A 9691-nucleotide genomic window follows, 5' to 3' on the forward strand; every position below is an offset into this window, starting at 1 on the left:
GATCTTTAAACTAGGAGGGGCTGGAAAAAACATAGGGGTAAAAACACTTGTGTATTCTCAGTGAGGAGCAGTAGGGTTGAATTAAACTTCTGGAGCCTGCACATAGATCTCTTTAGGGTGGATTGTCCTTGAAGCGGCCATCACAAAGGCAGATCTAGGAACCAGAACAAGGACTGTGTGATGTTCAGAATAACAGTACATGATCTCATTTTGCAAACTTGCATACAGGAGTCATAAAATGTTGAAGGAAATAATAATTCTTTGCCCTTCCATTGCACCTCTCTTCTGAGGATCTCAAAGCACTTTGCAAGTTGAAAGGACCAGATTCTGATGTTTTTACTAATGCTGCTGAGTAGCACCTTACTCCATGAGTAGCCCCATTGACTTAATGGAGCAAGATAATATTCAGCATAAGTAAGAGGATCAGAATCTGGCCTTTGCTAATTGCGTCACAACACTTCTGTGCAGCAGGTCAGTATTTTTAGTTTTATGGCAGACTATGCAAAATACCTTTGTCATCATCGTTTTCTTTCTTCCTTTTAGTCTTCATATCCACATTCCAATATACCATCAAAACAGAAATATGTAATAATGTCAACATGTTAATTAAAAAATACTGAAGATTGACGTGTTTACTAAAGTAAAATGGGAATCTCTTAGTATGATACTATATAACCTTAGGCTCCGATCCTGCAAACTGCCACAGTCAGGATGGACCCTTGGACCCACGCAGATCCCCATTAAGGGCATTTTACTTCAATTTAAAGATAGTAAAAGCTTTGGCCACATCTTGCAATTAGATGCACGCAGGCAGATCAGATTGCAGGAATGGGACCTAAGGCTCTTGATCCTGCTTGCTGTTCTCTACACCCATATGGAATTCATGGAAGCACCATCTGTGTTAGATCCATTTTACCAGTGGGTAAACTGAGACATGGAGCAATTAAGTGTAAAGGAAGCTTTTGGTTGTGATTACATAAAGGTCATTAGCAGAACTTGGAAACACCACTCCAAATTAGTAGTTTCCCCTTAGTCTGAAACACTCCCAGCCTCCCATTAGTAACATGGTGCAAATGTTCACAAGGATATCCCTGAGTACATTTGTCATTAACAAACATTTCCTGGTGCAGAGAGACTCAATTAAACAATAATTGCAATTGCTAAAGGTTGCCGGATAATTCACCTGTTGCAGGAGCTGCATGGGACAGCACACATGAGACACCAAAATCCATTGTTAATTAACCTAAAGTAGCAAAGATTCTGTTCTTTAAGACTATTTCACTGAAAAAATCTATCTAACAGAGGAGACAAATAGATTGATCTGGCTCATATCCTAGGAGATCTGCAGGATTTGGGGATGGAACCCCCTCCTCTATGAAGCTGACCCGTTCCCCATGGAGGAATTCTAAGGGGAACCTCACTCATACAGTTTCCCTCCCCATAGGCCTGCCATCTGTGGCCTCCACCTCTCCATCTTCTTCCTTTTATTATTTATTTATTAAGTGCTGACAATAGGCTTAGTCTCAAAGGAAGTCACGGTCATAGAAAGACTACCCAAATCAGACAACCAGGGACTGTGATTTAGAGGATGTCTAAAGGGCAGTGATGTCCAACCCACAGCCTGTTTACTGGATCCAGTCTGCATGCCATATTCTGATGCTCCAGAATCTAAGATTTTGGGGGTTTTTTAAAATAAGTTCTTAGCACTCAGGGCTGCAGAGATTACATTTCAACTGCCAGCCAGGTGCAACCACAGCAGTGATGTCAGCCTTAGACTGCAAACAACCTGAAATAACGACTCAGAGCAGAGAACTTCCTTTTCCTCTATGAATCTGACTGGACGATCAGCTGTAAAGTTGACACATCAGTGTTAACATTAACTACTTTGCCATTTCTCATTTCTGCACATGGAATGGGGAGAGGAGGTGAAAGGGAAGCAAGATGGTTTGGAACTTGGGAAGTGCAACAGGGAAGGAAATGCAGAAAAAGGAAAGGTGGAGACTCATAATGACAGAAGAAGGGGAGAGAAATGAGAAAGGTGGATGGGAAAGGAAGAGAAATAAAAGGCAGGAATAGTGGTCGCCTTAAGGGGAGTAGATTTTCTCACTGAGTGATGAATGCAATAACTAAGCATTTTGTTACTACAAAAAGGCCATATTCAACAGGACCTGGTCTCTTGATCTACATCAGTAGGCATTCCATTGCGATTTGTGGGCAGCACGTAGTACTGTGGCCCATAGACCAAAACTAAACATAGAATTCGGAGCTTGTCCAAAGAAGGAATTTGACACCCCTGATGCAGAGTGTAGGATGGTGGTTGTTTGGGTGGATGGCGGCATTTGTGTTGACATGGATTATTGTTGGTGAACTTCATGAAGGAAGTTGGTGTGACAGAGTGGGACAAGGCTCTATCAGTTGTGAACTGCATTTTGTACTGCACCCTCCGTCTTGGCTTGTGACCTTCACCGTGACCTTCATTTCACAGTGTAACCTACACTATTGGATTAGAACATCTATTTTGTATCAGGGGGCTGGCACCCTAGTTGAAGGACTATGGCTGAGAAGCCATCATGGCGCAATCTAGGGTCATCAGCTTTGATTGTCTTTCAACTACCAGCCCATTGCCATGGGACAATGGACTCTCTACACAAAAGCCTGATTGAGGGAAGGGGCTAGGATTTTCCAGCTGGAGCTCATGGACAAAGAGGGACAGATTATTTAAGGTGGGGGGGGAATGACAGAGGGGTCTCTGAACAAGGGGGCCATACACTACCACGTGCCAGAAAACCAGGCTATAAAGAGAGCGAAGGCAGGAGGGCTCTGCCTTTCCAGAGTCACTGCCAAGACCTCGAATTCAGAGAAGGGGTGAGATCAAACTGGGAGGCTGCATCTCAGAACTTGGTTATTTTGTAAAGATCTGTAACTCTCTAGTGCTTTTTAAGAGTAAAGTGCCTGTGGTGAGAAATTATTTTGCTAAGACAGTGTTCCTTGCTTGTTTGCCACATTGTAACTGAAGTGGTTAATCAAGAAGCTCAGTGTTCCCCCAGGAAGGTGGAAGCCGGAATGAGTGTGTATAAGTAACTGGAGGCTCAGTGGGGCTGGGGCACTCATTTTAGGGTTCAAGGAAGCTGGGCTATGGAGCTCCATGTCCCAAAGAAAGGTGGAAGACGTGGAGTCTGCACCTGCACCTCAGAGACCCAGAGCAAGGAACAGAGGCCTGACTCCATCCAGACCCAGAGGGTTTAGAAGCATGTGGGATCCAGAGGTTGAGTCCACTCATAACGGACTGGTGGCCACCCAAAGAGGGGGACTGGGAGAAGTTCTGACGTGTAGGTTTTAAGGAGGATCTCAATTTACAGCTTCAGTATTAGACTATGATGTAGCCAGGATACATGTGGGTTTAGAATCCTGAAACAGGAATAAAAGTCACAGAAGTGAAGCTTTTATTGACTAAATACTTTCGAGGGGTAAACTTTGTAGAAGGGATCATTTTATGACCAACCATTTGTACCTCAAATGATAAGGGTCATAATGCAATGTCATGCCTCTGTTCACCTGCAGAGGAGTAAAAGGGTCCAGAAGTAAAATATCCCCCTACGTATGTCACTGCACAGTTGGTTTTTCACCTACCTCTGAAGAACCAGGTATTGGTCACTACTGGAAGCTGGATGCTGGCCTGGGAGGACAATGATGTGTGTGGTACAATAAAGCCTTCAGTCAGCTCTGATCAAGCTGTTTGAGGCAGGGACTGTCTTTTTGTTCCATGTTTTTACAGCACTGAACACAATGGAGGCCTGGGCCATGACTGGGACTTCTAGGTGCTACTGCAATACAAGTAAATAATTGTACATGTTATTATCATGACAATGTCAGACCTGATAGTTCTGGAAGTAGGTATACCAGTTGAAAGTAGGTATAGGTCTGTCGCATCTTACGCTGGGGCTCATTCCGCAGTCAGCGCATAAAGCGAAAATCGCGTATAGTCAAAATTACATTGAGTGTAATGGCGGGCAGAATCACCCGCACTACAGGTACAGTATTAAAATTGTTATTTTCTCTTTTTTTGTTTTGTTTTTGCTGACCATGCAAAGCTGAAATCACGCATGTTAAATCTGCGTTAGATGCGATAGACCTGTATACCAGTCTTTGAGAAGTTAAAGCCCTCTTTCCTATGAACTGAAAGAGGGTACCTCTAGTTCCTTAGGGACATGGGAGTCTAATTAAGGGTAGCCTGTGACTTTTAAAAATCTTTCAGTGAGCACTGCAGAAGAGCTGTGGGTAGTGAAGGAAAAAGGCTTCTCCTAGGTGAAGAAGAACGTTTTTTTCCCCGTAAGGGAAATCTTGGGTCTATTTCTGTTTGGTGAGAGGGCCTTGGATCCCTGCATAGTAAGGCCCAGAATGGATTAGAAAGGGTGGCTGGTGATTGGTAGCCAGCACAGGTTGAGGCAGTATTCCAATGGGAATTAAGAAATGTACTTTTGGGGGGTTTTGTTTAAAGAAGCCCTCTCAGCTTACCCTGTAAATATTGTAAATAAATCAAAGTGAAGAATTAAACCTCCACAGTAGGACTGATTTAGCCTAGGCCCCTCCAATGCCAGAGGGAGAAATGCTGAGCCCTGATGTGATGAAAGAGGTCTGTTTTTAAATATTTTTAATAATAATAATAATTAATAAGGAACAAACTGAGCTGGAAACATTTTCCAATGCTGTTTATCCTGGCCACTTTTTTTCCTTATTCTTACAGTAGGGCTTGTCTACTCTGCCTTGCAGTTTGGACAACAGAGATGTGAATAGTAGTAAGCACCAAAGTGCTGCACTGGAACTCCTCCATGTGGACACGGCAGATGTGAACTTAAAGGTTCCTGGTGCACGTTCATGAAGTTCTCTTCAAACAGGATTACATGTGTGTGAACTAGGAAACGCTGAGTTCCCATCCACATGGGTCAGGCACAACACACCACTTTAGCATGCCCTGCTATTTATACCCCCATAGTCTGAACGGCACAGGTAGGTAGCCCTAGCCTTAGTTCCTTTACTGGCAGCAAGTGCAGACTGGTATGACTTCATCCAGGAATTCTTGGTCCTGTGGGTTTGTCTCTGACGGTGGCTCTGGGGAAGAATTCCAGTTAACACAGCACCTTGAAGTCTCAGGCAATAACCCTAAGTCATAAGCCAAAGAGTGCTGCTAAAATGCTGAATGAGAGGTATGGAGTCCTCTCATCAATACATAGCAACTAAAACCATAGCTCCCCTAGACGTTGACGAAGAATGCTTTGAAGCACCAGTGCAGCCCTGGGAGCTGTTTCACAGCAAGAATCCTCATTTCTATGTTGATCGTTAATCAAGCATTCCAGTTGCAGTTGGATCTTGCTGCTTGGTTTCAGCTTACAGATGAAGAGAGCCATTCTGAAGAACAACACCCGCTGTCCAATTGCTTGACACGATCCCAATATTAAGTCAGACTATTTATTAGCCAAGGACAGAACTTGGTCTCTTGGTGCCAAAAAATTATATTTTGAACTCCCGCGCAAGCAGATTTAGGGTCAGACGTCTAGCTGATATATTTAGAAATGACTTTCCATGGACTCCAGTTACAGTGAATCACTGTGTCCAGCGTTAATGAACTTAGAAAATTATTGTTTTGAGGATGATTGCACTGACAATTTTAACATGGGTTTGTTTGTTTTTTTCTGTTCGCCTTTGGAAATTTCACAATCATCAGTTAGCCAAACTCCAAGTCTGAGCTGGGTATCTTGCAACACTGATTTATCAGTGTCATTGAAAAACAAATCCCTACAGCGTCATACCTTTCATTGATCCACCATATTGGATTCAATTCAAGCCTACAGTCTGTTACATAAGACCCAAGAAAAGTAAAAGCCTTGTTGATTTATACTAATCCCAAATCATTGTTTGGCTGCATATAACCCACTGACTCAGCTAGAATTCCAACTGGGGGCTTTAGATGTACACCGCTACCTCAATATAACGCCACCCAATATAACACAAATTTGGATATAAAGCGGTAAAGCAGTGCTCTGGGGGTGCGGGGCTGCGCACTCTGGTGGATCAAAGCAAGTTCAATATAACGCGGTTTCACTTATAATGCAATAAGATTTTTTGGCTCCCAGGACAGAGTTATATCGCGGTAGAGGTGTATTATACCCCTTTCATACCTCTTCAGCCTGCAGCACAGGCTGGGGATAAAGCCACAATATAACCCTAAAAATGTAGTAACTCCATTGTCTTCCTTGGAATTGCTCTGGATTTACATCAGCAAACCTGTGCTCAGAAACTGGCATATATGTATCTGGGCATCCTGGCATGTTTGCATGGTGTCACATCCATTCACAGTGCTGTATACATTATTCTTATTATGAGACAATAATACACATCACTGTTTACAAGCATCTGTATGCATAACCCTTCATCAAAGTGTCTCATGCTTATTAAGTATACAGAAGGTAAGATAAGGTGCTGAGTGCACTACCCTGATCTGGAAAAGCACTTAATCATGTACTTAACTTTAAGCACACACACACGGTATCATTGATCTCAGTGGGACTCTCACATGTTTCAAGTTAAGCATATGCATAAGCATTTTTCTGGATCCAGGCCAGCATACTCAGCACATTACTGGATCAAAGCCTATGTGCATTGGACAGAATTTGTTCCCCCTGAAGACCAGTGGAAGCTTTTCCCACTGACTTCAATGGGATCTGCCATAATTTAGGCTCACCTAAGGGTTCATTTAGGCACCCAATTTTTCAATTGCGCTGCAAATTCCAAGTAGGAGAATCATGACGACACCATTAAAAGACTTGTATCTGGCTTTTAAAGTGTGACTTCTGCAGCAGATAAAACTTGAAAAAAGGGACATGTAAGCTAGAAGAAATGGCCTCAGATGGTATTTCCCAACATTCTTTGCTAGTATATTTATGATTTATTTTAAAATAAGAACGGTCTTCGTTCACATTGCAGTTTCTTCCCCTGCTGAATCTGGCATGTGAGTCCTAGGGCTCGGTTCTCTTATGCACCCAAACTCCACTTGGTGTGGAGTTGGAAGTCCACTAGGGAGCCAGTGATATTTCACTGATTCTTTGCTGGCCCAAGCCTTGTATGAGTTATGCCACAGGCATATGGTACTTAGGTGGTTTTTGTCTTTGCTTCCAGTTACTGTGCCAGTGGAGAGCTAACCATCCTCATTGTCTTAATTTACAATGGCGTACAATTGAGATAGCACAAACAGGATCATAATTCCAGATGAGGAATCAGATGCAAGATCAGATTAACATCCAAGCAACAGGAATCCTGTTTAAATGCAGAATGTCCCTAAATAAGACAATATAAAGGAAGAACAAACTGACATGTATGAGAAACTACATTCAAACAGATGGTTCTTTCTTACAGCTGTATTTAAAGCTCCAGCACTGAGATTTTTAAAGAGACTCCATATGGGCCTAACAACTCACCTCCTTCCTCTTTTTGGGAGAGTGAGGTGCTAACTCGACTTTCTGGAACTTCTACTTCATTTCCTGGAAACAAGCCTTCGGTCACGTGATATTGTTTTGCTACTCTAGGAATTCCAGCTCCTTGTTTGGACAGATTGTAAACAAGGAAACCTGACACCTTGAGGACAAAAGGAGGGAGAGAACAAGATGTCCCTAGACAGATATTGGAGAGTGCTCAAACATGTAGTGTTTTTTATTTTTATATACTATAATTTCTTACCCAGCACCACTAAATGCTATACAGAGAAAGTCAATCATAAACAAAGGGAGGAGATTTTAAAGTAGGGAACAGGGCCTGATAGTTAGCCCAGTCTTAAATGTGTCTCTGTCTCTGCAATTTTGTGGGTGAAGTTTTGAACCTATAGTTATTTCCAGGCACAGTTTTGCTACTGAAGGACCTGATTTGTGGGTGCAGGCAAGTTCCGTACACAGGCAGGTAAATGAGCACCCACAATCTGCTGTACAAAACCAACAGCCAGTTTTTAAACAATCTGGCCCTTAAAGAATGGAAATGACTTGGTGGCTTTGGGAGAGGATGGGGGGCTGTTCCAGATAGATGGGGCAGCACAACTGAAAGAGAAATTCCTGATTTTGGAGATTCCTAGGAAGGGTACAGGGAGGAGGGCATAACTGAAGAAGCTGAGTATGCACAGGCCAATCAAAGGGGAAGGATGGAGATTTTGTAGTGGTAGAAACTGGGGGAGTGAATCCCTAGGAAGTTTTAAAAACTAAGAGGGCGGTTTTGAATTCAGCCCTTCTGCACCATGTCCGCAGCAGTGGGGGAGATATTTCTGAGCTATTTGCTCATATTTCTTTGCCGTGATAGAGTGGGTTTGAAATTATAATCCAATCTGTTAGGTGCAGTATGCATAGGACAGCGGTGCAGAAGATGAGATGCTACCTCTCGTGGTTAGATACTGTCAGCTTTTAAAAACGTGTCCTCCCCAGATATGTTTGTTCTTCACATTCTCTCTATTCTTGGCAAACACAGATGACATTTACCCTTAGCCTCAAGGCTCCCACTATGAATAGTGGACATAGAAGCAAGCAGGGCTCTAGCTCTGCACATTAGAATCACTGGGACCCTTGAGCAAAAATAAGATCGTAACCCTAAACTAAGCCCTATCATTAACCTTAATTGGGACCCTCATGTACACTAATTCTACACTGATTCTAACCCAATCTGTAACCCTAAACCGAGCCCAGAAATGTCTAATTGGGAGATTTGAATTCTTGGGGAGATACATAATAATGATTGTTCTTCTAGGACGCCTGATGCTCTGCCAGCTCTTGTTTCAAGTTGCACAGCTGGAGGCAGGGCCGGCGATTCCATTAGGCGACCCTAGGTGGTCGCCTAGGGTGCCAGGATTCAGGGGGCGGCATTTTGTGCTCTCTGCATGGGGCGCACGGGAGCTTCCAGTTCCACTCCCGTTGCGCTGCTAAAGAAAGACCTTCTGCCGATGTGCCGCAGAAAACAGCTGCAGGCAATTGAGTAGCTCAATGACCGCTGCTGTCACCTGCGGCATTTCAGCGGAGGGTCCTTCTTCGGCGGCGTGATGGGAGTGGAACCAGAAGCTCCCATGCGCCCTGTGGGGAGTGCACAAAATGCCGGCCCTTGAATTCTGCCTAGGGAGCCAGAAATCCTGGTGCCACTCCTGGCTGGAGGGTCTCCATTAGGTCTCCATCCACTTATGTGAATAAATGCATCAACAAACAGAGCACCTTTTCATCTTTGGCTTTCCAGAGCCCTTCACAAATGCTGCAAAATGGAGCCCGCAAGGGGATACTGAAGTGCTGATTTCTCCATGAAGATGACAGAGAACACAACTACAATTTTGCAGCGATACTCTCTCAGTTCCCTGTTTCAAACAGCTTCCACTTGGGACCTTGATATTCTATTTTGGCGGTTTTGTAAGAAAATGGAATGGGGCAACATAATCCACTCATTTATATACATACTGAAACCTTGCAAAACATTTCACGTAACACCAGTCTTGAATCTAAACATAAAAGTTTAAAGATTTTACCACCTAAACTGAGAATAAGCCTATATACACGGTTTTGTGCACTCAGCTGCAACAAAGCACGTTCTCTGCTGGAGTCTTGCAAACCGGTTGTTAACTGTTGCAAGATACAGCTGAAATGGGTGCTATGAGGTGAAATAGCTAAGTCTGACAGTG

This window comes from Gopherus evgoodei, chromosome 7, assembly GCF_007399415.2.
Source record: "Gopherus evgoodei ecotype Sinaloan lineage chromosome 7, rGopEvg1_v1.p, whole genome shotgun sequence".
NCBI classification, from domain to species: Eukaryota; Metazoa; Chordata; order Testudines; family Testudinidae; genus Gopherus; species Gopherus evgoodei.